Raw genomic sequence first — 14704 nt, 5'->3', positions numbered from 1 at the left:
CATACATGTTTCAAAATGCATTCAATCTTATTTTTCCCAATAAACATTTGTCCTGAGCCTGGATGAGGAATCGCATGTCGACCTCCAAGTGCGACATTTTTGCTTCTCACTGTATTCTACAGCCGTCCAATTATCCCTCCATCTATTCTTGTCTGCTTCAAGAAACCATCGTCTCTACAGAGAATTCCTTCGTACTCACAATAGAGACATGCGCACACGCCGCCGAGAACTCCAGAGACATCTTCATAGTTACTTACAAGCTAAACGACGTCGGAACTGCCACTAAACTAAACTAAACTAAAAGAAATTCGTATAAACTCTTCAAAGTATTGGAAAGCATTCTGTAGGGTCTCTGGAAACAACTCTATTTCCACGTATTCCACCTTACACAACAACAGATCCCTTCGTAACTACGACACCAAAACCGATTACTTCATATCCTACCATGGAGACACCTTTATATGGTACCAATCTTTTAAATCGACAGACGAACGTACAATTTTGGATATACCACCTCTCACACCACACTTTCAGTATTACACAGCACTCCATGAACAGCACTAACCACACCAGTAACAGCTGAAGACATTACAAAGAAGCGCTACAAAGCGATACATGGCTCCTGAATACAAAACAATCACGTACCGCCACCTAAAAGAATGGTCAACAGTCTATCATGAAACCCTTCCCGTCGTTTACAATAGCATCATGTACACAGGTCACTACCCAGAACTTTGGAAAACATCCAAAGTACTGCTCTATCTGAAACCTGGTGGACCACCTTTGTGAGGTGCACAAATGGACAAAACATCTGAACTGACTTCTCAAGCCTAGGGTGTTAAACAGACATTCAAGGTAAATGTGAACCTGGCCCTGCAATGCAGCTAATATTAGGTGCAATTAGAAATGCTGTTGTCATACAACTAAAATGCATAAATTGATAAAAGTGAAAAGTTGGGATCTATTCTAGAAAGACAAAACAGTTATTCCCTTTTTCATTCTATACATAATTTATCACTGTGCTGCTCTCAGGGGTCAAGTGATACACAACAATCATGTTCAGTTACTTCCAACACTCAATAACAAAGTATTTAACTGTTGGACATATTGAATTGACGATTATTAAATTCGTTATCTCTACTTAGAAAATTTTTATCACTGGCAAGAATGATTAAAAATTTTCATCAGCAAACTTGCGTTACAATGGCATAGCTGGTCAATGCACTGAGTTGGTGGAGAATAATTTTATTTTTTAAACTAATGAAAAACTCTCATGTACTCAATGTGAGGGTAGGTTAGTATCCTAGCTTTTGATATTCAATAGTCAAAGCATACGCAAGTTGAAGTGAGCAAAACCTCGACTCAACATTTACTGTGGCCTAATGCATGATGATAATTTACCAAGCGGGATCTGCAACGGCGTTGTCTCCGTGCTGGATCTGAAATTCTAACTCCCTACTCTGGCCTTGACTGAATTCACTCAAGAACGTTAATTTTTCCCTAGTCGAAATAATGGCTATTGCACACTCGCTAAGGGGTGGAGTGACGTGCACAATTTCTTTGCCCTCAAAAGTTCCCTAATTAACTACCTCTTTACTATCTGTCGCCATGATACATGAAGCATGTCGTCCACACTTCGCAGAAGCAAAGCTCTCAATGCCCTCGCTATTTTCCACGCACTTGTGCAGTCTGCCGCGAGACGAGAGAGATTTCCTTTGGAATTTTAGTTCTCAAAATGCTTTTATATAAATGGGATCTCCCCACCATGTCTCGTCTGTGTCGCCCAGTATGGCTTCAGCCAATTGCTATCTCGTTAGAGGTGAATTTTATTTTTCTTGCCAAGTCGCTGTCTAGTCCTGTTAAAGCCATCCAGCCACCTACCCTCGGTCCCAGCCGTATTTATGTTAAAAGGAATAATGTATTGTTCTGGCCTTATGCCTTTCTGCACTGAAGCTCGCCGTTCTCTTGGTAAGGGGTTTTTCCAATGCCATTAACCACCTGCTTGGGTCGTCTCCAAAATGTGCCTCACTTTAACTCATTTATGCGTGCCCCTGTCATACTGGTAGTCACTGTTTTGTTAATTTTCAGTACATGAGATTACTGCAATTGCTTTTTGTTGACATAATATAATTATTATTTTCTGAGGATGTCATACTCTATTGTACTGTCTTTATGGATCAAGCTCATGTAAGGTCTATAAAATCTTGACGCTTTGCAACTTCATAAACCTCGTCCTATTGTTCTATCAGCCTCACATCAGTTTCCAGCAAAATCCATAAAACTGTCGTTACCTGTCGAATCCATCAGCGCTGAGCAACGCACCTGCCATTCTCAAATACCCAATGTGACATTGATCCCAACTATTCCATCGACGACCAACTTCTTCACCTTACTCATCTTAGGTCCAGTCAGCTGAATGAACAGAAATCCATCATATTTGTCTCCTTTGATACCCAAATAAGCCTTTGATGAGATATAGCATTCAGGATTGCAATTCAAGCTACAAACCTATTTACTCCCAGTTAACTAAGTGCACCTTACAATATCTTCCTCACATCACCATCCTACATATAAAAATAACAGTACATTCATAAATGTTAATGCTAATCATGCCTACATATCCTGTGAACTGACTCAATCCAATTTTTTTCAATAAAAGAAACGTTTAAATGATCTATGGAACATGTAACTATGTAATTAACTAGCCAACAAACTAACTATATCACAATAATCCGCACCCAGTCCCTCATATTTCATCTCACTGTGTCTTGAGGCTCTGTACTGCCCCACTTCCTTTATATGCTATACACTGTAGACCAGGAATAAGCAAGAATTCTGCTGGCAAGCCATGCCCTGGCTTACATACCATAGTGCTCAGCCTTGGTTCACACTCTGCCACACATGCTGTCTGAGCTTGAGCAGGGGGAAACTGTAAAAGCTTTATTTATTTAAAAATGAACATGAACAGTCACAACCACAAGAAACTTCTTTTTTTATGAGGTTATCGGTTTCGGTCTGTTTTAGACCATCTATGACAGTATAGGCCTACATAGACCTAGCTTGATTAGAACAATGACAGAGTTTGCTATACCAAAGAAATTGGTCCATCTGTTAGAGGTATGACTAAATGACACAAAACTTAAGGTTAAGGTAGGCAATAAAATGACAGAAAGCTTCCAAGTTGTAACACAATCAAGCCAAGGAGGTCGGTTATCACCTGCAATTGAGAAGGTAATGCGGGATTTCAACAAAGAAAACTTCCAAGACATTCAAATTGGCAATGAACACATTACATATCTGACCTATGCATATGACATTGCACTATTAGCACGCATACAGGGAGATCTGAAAAGAAGTATTCTGACCTTGAAGTTATTGGCAGCTAGGCTCGGTCCACAAATTAGCTCTGAAAAAACTGAGTATATAACCATAGGAAGAAAGATACAAAACTCTCAAGATTTAATTGTGAACCATACCAGGTATAAACGTGTGAAAGAGTTCAAATATCTAGGATCAATTTTTACAGAAGTAATATCAACTGAAACAGATAAAAGCACGACCGCAGGCGGGAAACATATGCTATAATTCTCTCGACCCTATATTAAAATGTAGAAGTGTCTCTCAGCAACAGAAGCTACAGTTGTATGACATTAATAATGCCGGTAGTACTTTATGATTCTCAAACCTGAAGCACTCGAAAACAAGATCTTAACTGACTGCTTACATTTGAAAGGAAGGTCCTCAGGAAAATATTTGGACCAGTCCGAGATCAGACTACTGGAGAATAGAGAAGACGCCATAACACAGAATTAGAAGAGCTGTACAAGGAGCCTAACATCTGGGGAGTGATGAGAAGCAAAAGACTCCAATGGGCTGGACATGTAGGTAGAATGGAGGCCCAAAATTGCAATGGACTGGATCCCATCAGGCAGCAGACCAGTGGGAAGACATAGAAAAAGGTGGATCAATAGTGTGAGAGAAGACCTGTTGCAGCTGGGAGTCACGGAAAACTGGAGACAGATAGCAGAAGACAGAGACAGATGGAGATCTCTAACTGTGGTGGCGCGCATTCCACTGGGCCTGATCGCGTGAATGAATGAATGTTTAGACCATCTTCAGACCTCCCACCATGATGGTAGACTTCATGGAATCGTAGCGCCTGCTCGTTTCACCACCATCGTCTGCCATCACTGTGGTAGGTCTGAAGATGGTCTAAATCAGACTGAAACCGCTAGCCCCATAAAAAAGAAGTTTCTTGTGGTTGTGACTCTTCATTTTCATTTTTAAGCAATAAAAATAAACCGCTGTTCTCCAAAAGAAATATTTTCAAAAATTACTGTGTTTAGATGGCAATATAACTGCACTACGTACGACATGGTTTCATATTTCATACTTCTCATCAAAACAGATCAGAAACGAAAAAAATGTTCAGTATTGTTTAATTACACACTAAGGCAAAGACAAAAAAATACGATGCACCACGAAGGAATTATCGGAATATGACGGAAATCGGTAGTTTTGTTCGCAACCCACATAATGCATCTGTCTTGAAGGTCTTCTGCTCTCTTTTCGGTATATTCGTTTGACTGAACAAAACGATCACTACAAGAGGCCGCAAGAGATAACCGCTCTGTATGGCTTTCAATCCAGGTGCAAATTAATACCACGACATGGCAAATATCAGAAAAGTTTTCTAGTATTTGATTGTGCTTAGTTAACAGTCCGAAAAGGTGCTGGACACAACCGTACTCTTGTAAACTCAAATTTATTACAGTAAATGACATATCAAAAAGCAACTTAATGATTACATGAAGAAAATTTATGTAGAATTTATGAAGAAAATTTTTGTACTGGGCTGGGTTCGGGACTCATATCCAACAACTATTGTTCCTGTTAACTAACCACGAAAAGTCTTAAATGTGGTTTCAGTCACAAATAACAAAGTGTGAATACTTTTAAAGATGAAATGACATGTCATAAAGTTTTGGGACCGATGGCCCTAGCAGTCTGGTCTCTTCAATCCCACAAACCAACCAACCATAAAGTTTTGTGTAGGACAGAGATTCGAACCCAACACCTGATCGGATTGCTAACTAACCACAATCAAATGTTAGAAATCGTAATTTTTCACCAGCAGCGAGATGAGTGAAACTGATATGACGAGACGAAAAAAATTACCTTACCAAGTTTCGAACCCAGCGCCTATCGTCGTTGACTTCTGATCACGAATAGAAGTTAAATATCGATTTATTTCATCGTTAGCGTGATGTGCACATGTCTCAACTGGAAACAACATGTCAAAAAGTTCTGTGCTGATTTGGATTCGGACCTTACACGTATCTTTGTTGCTGATTACACATGAAGAGACGTTGACAATCGAATTCCGTTTCACCAATGACTATGAGTGAAACGTTTTGAAACTCAAATGATACGACGAAAGTTCTGTGTCTGACTAGGAGTTGAAACCGGAACCCATCGTTAACGTTGACAGAGCAAGGAGAGACGTTAGAAATCATAATAATTTTTCACCTGCAGTTTGGTCTGCGCATGCTACAACTTGAAACGATAGGATAGAAATTTTTATGCTGGACTAGGATTCGAACCCAGACATACGGCTTTCGTGGAGACCCTGAGTAGTTCGGTATCTGTGGGAAACAATGAAAGATGGAAATTGCGAGCTAACACCTCACAGATGTTCGGGCCCATATGCAGTTCCTCTTCGTCGAAATGTCTTGGCTCAAAGTCGTCTAGGGGTTGAAACGCACGTGTCGCATTACACGCCCTAAATTATACACTTGTGACCCTTTGGTTAAATTGTCTGGCTGATAGCAAGCTTGCGAAATACAAAGTTAATATAACATATAATAACTGTAATAATAATATCGGGAACTAAATTAATGACCCATAAATGATGTAGGCCACACAGTTCCGATTTGGTTAGAATAATGTTTATTCAGAAAGAAAACTAATAGCGAAAGTGGTTGTATTTAGAATTACTATTACACTCGAGCGTGTATCCATTTGACACAGTTCGACCATTCATAATTTCATAGCGAAACACAAGTCCAATACTCCACCTCGATATTTACACTAAAAGCTGGAATTCACACTAGGCGCGCGGCTGCTCACCGCTCAGAGACAAAGATACCACACAACGAGACATTTTCTAAGTCGTTTCACTTCCTAGCTGCCTAAAGACCGACTGTCCGCCTTCGCGTCTCGATCCGAACTGTAGCCTTTGGTATCTCCAGCCGAACTGACCGCTGTCGCGTCTGCACCAGCACCGTCCCTCTACCCGTCCCAGGCCGCATTTCCGGCGCACCGAGTATCCTTGCTCAACTGCCTAGGGCAGTTCCCTTTCCTGAAGCCGTCCATCTGATTGGCTACAGCTTATTCTACATTATTTTACATTGTAAAATATTTAAATAATCAAAACTTGACCACTTTCACGTTCTATAAAGTAACAATAATATCCATTACATAATAAACGTTATATTCTTTTACATTCTTTTCTTAACTTTGAATGTCACGGCCAGTAGCCTTGCACCAATGTGCTTTCTGCTAAATAAATGAAGAACAAATGTAAGTGATATGCACTAATCTCTGCTGTCATCGTCCAATGTGTTTTGTGTGGAGGAAATGATGATCTGATACTTAACTGAAAATACTGAAAATTTAAATTTACTATATCTTTGAAACAATTAAAGTTATAGAGTTGATATTTACAACGTTTGTCATTTTAATGATGTGCTTCTATATGAAATGTCTATCGTTAAGATCGACCAAAGCGTTCAGATTTTAGCATTCAGGTGTTTGTTACAAAACTTGTTAATTTCAGTTTAATAGTAAATCCTAAACTATTATAGATATGATCAATATTCAAGTTTTATTGGGATCACCATGAAAATTTATGGAGGATGGTAGATTAAAATTACTGTGGCTTCATTCTCTGCATTACTACAGAATTAAATAATTCTCATAAATGTTTCCCTTTATGGCCGATCTTAGGTCCGCCATATTTAACACTGCTAAATCTCCTTGGCCACAAACGGCTTCTACTGCGTTTCCCTATGACATAGGTTCTCGTCTGTCTCATTGGCACACTACAGCACTTAGGCCTCAATAGACAACGGGCATCTGCGAGTTTCCCCATCTCGTAGTGAATCTGCGCCCTTTGTGGCACCCGACCCTGACGACAGGGTTCGTTTCACAATTCCTGAAGGCTGACTCTTTCAACCATATACACTCCTGGAAATGGAAAAAAGAACACATTGACACCGGTGTGTCAGACCCACCATACTTCCTCCGGACACTGCGAGAGGGCTGTACAAGCAATGATCACACGCACGGCACAGCGGACACACCAGGAACCGCGGTGTTGGCCGTCGAATGGCGCTAGCTGCGCAGCATTTATGCACCGCCGCCGTCAGTGTCAGCCAGTTTGCCGTGGCATACGGAGCTCCATCGCAGTCTTTAACACTGGTAGCATGCCGCGACAGCGTGGACGTGAACCGTATGTGCAGTTGACGGACTTTGAGCGAGGGCCTATAGTGGGCATGCGGGAGGCCGGGTGGACGTACCGCCGAATTGCTCAACACGTGGGGCGTGAGGTCTTCACAGTACATCGATGTTGTCGCCAGTGGTCGGCGGAAGGTGCACGTGCCCGTCGACCTGGGACCGGACCGCAGCGACGCACGGATGCACGCCAAGACCGTAGGATCCTACGCAGTGCCGTAGGGGACCGCACCGCCACTTCCCAGCAAATTAGGGACACTGTTGCTCCTGGGGTAACGGCGAGGACCATTCGCAACCGTCTCCATGAAGCTGGGCTACGGTCCCGCACACCGTTAGGCCGTCTTCCGCTCACGCCCCAACATCGTGCAGCCCGCCTCCAGTGGTGTCGCGACAGGCGTGAATGGAGGGACGAATGGAGACGTGTCGTCTTCAGCGATGAGAGTCGCTTCTGCCTTGGTGCCAATGATGGTCGTATGCGTGTTTGGCGCCGTGCAGGTGAGCGCCACAATCAGGACTGCATACGACCGAGGCACACAGGGCCAACACCCGGCATCATGGTGTGGGGAGCGATCTCCTACACTGGCCGTACACCACTGGTGATCGTCGAGGGGACACTGAATAGTGCACGGTACATCCAAACGGTCATCGAACCCATCGTTCTACCATTCCTAGACCGGCAAGGGAACTTGCTGTTCCAACAGGACAATGCACGTCCGCATGTATCCCGTGCCACCCAACGTGCTCTAGAAGGTGTAAGTCAACTACCCTGGCCAGCAAGATCTCCAGATCTGTCCCCCATTGAGCATGTTTGGGACTGGATGAAGCGTCGTCTCACGCGGTCTGCACGTCCAGCACGAACGCTGGTCCAACTGAGGCGCCAGGTGGAAATGGCATGGCAAGCCGTTCCACAGGACTACATCCAGCATCTCTACGATCGTGTCCATGGGAGAATAGCAGCCTGCATTGCTGCGAAAGGTGGATATACACTGTACTAGTGCCGACATTGTGCATGCTCTGTTGCCTGTGTCTATGTGCCTGTGGTTCTGTCAGTGTGATCATGTGATGTATCTGACCCCAGGAATGTGTCAATAAAGTTTCCCCTTCCTGGGACAATGAATTCACGGTGTTCTTATTTCAATTTCCAGTAGTGTACTTAAATGAGAGCGAAATGCTCGCTAACTCAGAAATGTATCATTTCAAAGGGTTCAGACCTGGCGAACGGGGAGACATGAGAGTGTCCTGTAACCTTACGTGACGATCGGCTAATTAATAAAAAAAATGTGTAAGAAAGGTTACTGGTGACAGAGCTTCAACCTGATATGACTTCCGCCCCTATCGTTGTCCAACCTACACTGCTCCAATAGGTACCTTCGACATCGATATTCACTAACTGCTTGGCTACCCAGCGCATGCTTTTGACTTCATTCTGTAATTAATAAAATAAAATCACATAACAGCAAGATATACGAACTGGGAACATGGTAGGATGCGGAAATTTCTGCTGGAAGTGTTGCTTTCGACTTGTGATTCTATTCTGACATATGTGTTTATGGTCTACTCATAAATGTGGTGCAGTGTAAACCGAAAGGCCTCTCACCTTTAGGTTTTTAAACCACATTTCGTCTCACATAATTCCATAGGGAAGAGGTAGTGGCTATTTCTCACGCAGCATTTTATATGAAGAATATTGAAGTTTATAATCCAAGAAGGACAACTGTACCTGAAAAAAGTAGGTTGGTGCATAACTTCACGGGAGGCATGTTAAAATATTTGTCAATTGTAATTTTACTAAATTTTTCTAGTCTTGAGCTATTGAATGTTGTATGTTTGAGGGTATCGAGGACTGTAGTTTAAGCGTTAGAAAAATGAGTGTAAAATGGGGAAAAAGTCTGCATTTGTGATATTTTGTGCACATATAATTAAATTGATGGTAGCAGGCAGCGAAGGCAGCTGAAAAGATTTGCGCCGTGTATAGGATAAGCAGGGAAGAAATCACGTCAAAAAATTGTTCACCGTTTCAAGTAGAATCGCTTCTACACATTCTAGAAGAAGCACGGGCATATATGAGAGAAGTTTGTATCGTTTGCCAATATGGTCGAAAGTTGGACGTGTATGGTTCTGCTGTGTGTATACACAAACTCTGAGCCTGAGATATTATTATCGCGAGTAGTGGCGAGCGAACATTCGACGAGGGGAGTCGGAAGTGGTCGGAGGCTGTGTGCGATAGGGAGAAGCCTGCCGCGATCATGCTAATAGCGCCAGAGGAGGCTTTGGTATTAATTGAGGATTTTCTGGTAATTTGTCGTTCTTGCTGCAGGTAGTTTTTGGCTAGTTGCGCACTGGAGGGATTTTGTCAGTTTTATGTTTGCATTCACTCAGAGTCATATTCGTATCTTTGTTGTGGCCAGAAACTTGTTTATTAAGTACAGACATGGCGGAATAATTAAAAGTCCGTGTAAAGTCTGTCAGCATTTAAATCATAAATTTTCTGAATATAGTAGGTTAAAGGTTTCTATCCGTTTTTCATTTTTCGTTACATCGTTTAAGTTTAGTTGACCAAACACCTCCTGCTCATTATATCTATGTATAAAAGTATGGTAGTAACTGTTGCAATTAGTCCATGCATTGCACTCTGCATGGATCACAGTACTGCTTTTTGAAATATTTTGGCACGTTGTTGTTAACGCAGTTGCAGCGGCCAGACGATGTAAGATGTCTGTTGCGTACAAGAGCACTGCAGAACAGTTTTTAGGAGACGTTAGAGGATATTTTAAGACTCGCAGTCAGATGCCTGAGAATTTATTTCTTTATAATTCGTGGGAGTACATTTCTGTTTACTCTCAATCAGAATTATATAATTGGCAGAGACGAAACGTCAGGGTCACATTTCCGTACGTTTTAGAAAAAGAGTAATTACGAACATGTTTTACCTGTCGAATAGCCTTCCAGGATTTCGTTTCTGTGAAGAATTTCGCAGTTAGAGACGCTTAGTCCTGCCACTGCATTTGGAAAACGTTATGCAATAGCACTTAGTCAGTAGTATTTGCATAGCATTTTTAATTGCTTGCGCGCTGCTTTGCGTTAATTCAGAACGTTTATTTCAGCAAATTTCTAGTTTAGTATTTATTTTGTACCAGTGAAATTAACAGTTTTGAGTTGTAGTTTTGCATTTTTGTGCCGTTTTCTTTATTCCCACAATGAAAAGTAGAGCACATGAAGGAATGGACAAGACAGTAGAAGTAGCTTCAAATGAAGATTCGCAAAATTTGAGGCATAGCTTATAAAATTCTGCTCGGGATAGCGAAGTCAGGTAACTTTCAAACAATACTGTGAATAATCAGAGTATAGGTTATTATTTGTCGATCATGCTTGACGAACTGCAGGGAACTACACGCAATTCAGGCGATCAAAATATCGTTACACAGTCCGATTTGGCTATGAGAGATTCAGATTTTGCTTCTATACAACTGATACTAGCTCAACTTGGTGACATTAAAAAATCTAGTGATGAGATAAATGACAAGATTAACAAATCTAGTAGCAAACAGGAAGAGAACTTTAAATTGTTGCGTGACGAGATAAACGACACTATCGACGAGTCTATTAGCAAACGGGAAGACAACTTCAGATTGTTTCGTGACGAGATAAATGACAAGATTAACGAATCTAGTGGCAAACAGGAACAAAATTTCAGATTACAGGAAGAGAACTTCAAATTGCTTCGGGATGAGATTAATGACAATTTAAATCGTAAATTCGAGGAATTGTCGAAACGGTTGAAAATTCAGATACGTGAGGAACTCAGGTCAGATAATAATCTTGAGTCCATTCTTGATCATGTACAGTCCGGTGATGTTCAGATGATACAACAGACGTCACAACAGGAATTGCAAATAGAGGAATTAACATGAAAGTTCGAATTATTACAGTTACAGACTAACATAGAAGTTTCAAAGGTACAAAATCACTTTATGACTGTTGCAACACGAATCGAAGAATTATCAGAGAGAGTGACGCAAATGATCAGTGATTCGGATAAAAGGTCAGACGATACTCAGCCGGTTCCGTTTACTGATATGGAAATATTTCAGTCTCTGTAACTTTTAAGGAAAGGCAGATGATTAATCAGCAAATAAACGTGACTTAAGAAAGATGCAGGAACAGCTCGCCAGTATCGAAGAAAATACGGTTTGCGGTGATACCAGTAGGTTCAGTCATCCTCGCTTTGGAAATCGCAGTGAACGCACTAATTTTGGAAATGCTGATCACTTCTCTCGTGGACGTGATATGATTGCAGGACACAATATCTGGAATGCAAGTTACTGTATGAGAGAAAACTCATCTGTTCGGAATAACGATGGTTTTGACTGTAAACGTTTTCTCACAATAAGGAAATTTAAAATTTTTGGCAATGCTAGCATTGAAATTCACCGAAGGGAATGGTTACAACAATTTGACTATTCTTTACCACCAACATGGTCAATTGGCCACGGACTGAAATTCATTTGCAGTTACCTCGAAGGAGAACCAGAGATAAGAATGAGATCGCTTGCACGTGAATGTCACACGTACGGTGACTTTTATCACGCATTCTTTTCCGCTTACTGGTCCGAAACAACTCAAGATCGCGTGAAATATAACATTATCATGATGCATAATTATCAAGAATCCAATTTTTCAACTCCTGTGCAGTGCTTCGAAAACATGATGCGCATGAACAGATATTTAACCAATCCGTGAGCCCGTCGGAATTAATCCGCGTTGTCTGACTAAATTACTTAACAGAGTACGCCACATAGTTTTGGCAGGACATTGTAAGGATGACTTGGAAGCTGTTGAAGCTCTTTTGCAGGAACTTGAATTTGACAATAATGACAAAACACAAAGAGACAATAATAATCAGTATTGGGAAAATTACCGTGAGCAGCGTAACTGAGAACGTAGATGGAATTCGCGCGAACGATATGACGAGAGACGCGACGAAAATAGGCGTGATACAAGACAGAAGCCCTACTGTACATATTATAGACGCTCAAGAAATGATTCCTGCGGCGTTAGGAATTATCAGTACAGGAGCAGAGATTGCGGATCGCATGAATACAGTCATTATGGCAATGAAGATAATTTTAGACGCAATGGTAATGACAGAGTAAATCGAAATTGCTGTGACCACACAAACTTTCCCTCTTTTGTCGACGGAAGTAATTTTGAGTGCAGAGTTTCTATGTGGATATAAAACGGTGTTAAACTTTTGTGATACTGAAGTAATGTTACAAATAAATGAGGTATCTGTAACGCTTAAATTTCAAGGTTGGTTAAGAAGGGAAGATGAATATTTGAACTCACTGAATTTGTGACAATTACATGAACGACGTAACAAAATTTAATTGTGAAGCTGAAGTATTTCCATCAAATAAGAAATAAATTGTTCCTCACCTTGTAACTTCTTACTGTGGGCAGTGTGCACTCTAGTCCACTTAAAAAACGAGGTCTGCAAGCCATTGCAGATGTTCTAATTTTCGTTGTCATACTCCTTGTTCCTTAAAAAATTCATCAACAGCGGGGTTTAAACCGAAATATCGGACGTAACGAACGTACTTTGCAGTCTCCATAATCTTTGTTCATTTCCCTCAAAAACTGATGCAGCTGACAATGAAATAAAGCATGGTTTCAGAAATGTTTCTATTTGTACCATCAATTCCTTCACGTGTTCTACGCTTGGAAATTCAGCAAAAGTACTTCTCGAAGTACATAACAATCACTGTTATTCGTTGATCGTTGCAATTTTTTGCTCTTACATCGTCAACTGAATCTCAAAATTCTTTCTGCTTAGTGTTGTATGCCTTTTATAGCAAATTTGAGGTCCCTGTCAATTAGGCGATTACGTAACAGATATTGAGTACTCTCAACGCAGTCCTCTGTCATTCCTATTCGTTTTTAGTCTTGTTATGATAGATCACTGGACTGCCACTTTTTGTGCAAACATTCTCTGGACCTGTGAAGACCCTTCGTACCATGGGTAAACAGGTTTTCCCGAAAAGGACCGAGTAAAGCCGAGAAAGGCCGAGCGCCGCCAGCACGCGGACCGCCCGTCTGGCTCATACCCTGTTTGACTCGCCATGGGAAGCACTGCTGTAGACTTTGCTAGACCACGAGACCCCGCCTACCGCCAGCAATATGCTGACGGCACCAAACCCTCCAATTCTCCCACGCCTCCCACACGCACCACTGGAATGTCTTCTTCAAATTGTGTACTACGTGGAAACTTCAAGTAAATCCACAAAAGGCCAAGCCACCATCTTTGGTCGCACCACTCCGCGTTCTTGTGGTCATATATCCACCTCGCCACCTCCAACCAACCAATGCCGCGCACTAACTCGGTAAATTATTTAGGACTGAACTCTGTCAGAAAACTAACTTGGAAGACACATTCTGTTTCAGGCTTTGTGTTGGCTGTTAAATCCAACACAAAGCCTGAAACAGAGTAAACATACTAAAACTATCAACAGGTCACAGCTGGGATCCACATCCTCCTACCATTATTCTCACATATACGTTCATCTTCCATCTCACCATAATTTACGCCAGGGGATGTTGCTTGGATCTCCTCATCCCCTAAAATTTACCAGTTTCTTGAAATCGTGAAAAGTGGTGCACTTTCACACCTGCCTACTTTCACTTACTCACATCCTATACCAGCTCACACACTGTCAACACCTTCTTCTCTTCTTTGAGCACCTCCGCATCCAGTACATTAATCTCAGAACCTAGTCCTGCCACAAAATATCCCATGCACTGATCACCAGTCCAGGCACAATGCTGTGCCACTACATCCATTTTCCACTTTCCACGCATGTTCATGACATACCCACCCTGTCCACCATAATTTCCAACTCCTTCAAATTAAAGTCACAATGAACCTCCTCAAACCATTCTTCAGTATTCCACCCTCACCCTTTCTCAAAATCACTGGCTTCAGTTCGTTACCAGCGATTCCATAGGGTCCCATAACCATTTTCATCATTTCACCTCCACAATGATCACCATTCCGTTACAGCATAGCATCACTCCGTCATTATGTTTTAACTGCAAAATAAAATCACTCAACAACTTTTAAAAATCATAAATGTTGACAAACAATGTTGGAAATTGGATATTCATATCTTTATTCAGAAAGTTGACTATTGAT

The sequence above is a fragment of the Schistocerca piceifrons genome, chromosome 1, assembly GCF_021461385.2.
Source record: "Schistocerca piceifrons isolate TAMUIC-IGC-003096 chromosome 1, iqSchPice1.1, whole genome shotgun sequence".
NCBI classification, from domain to species: Eukaryota; Metazoa; Arthropoda; class Insecta; order Orthoptera; family Acrididae; genus Schistocerca; species Schistocerca piceifrons.
The sequence above is the reverse complement of the archived record's forward strand: the minus strand, read 5'-3'. Positions refer to the sequence as shown.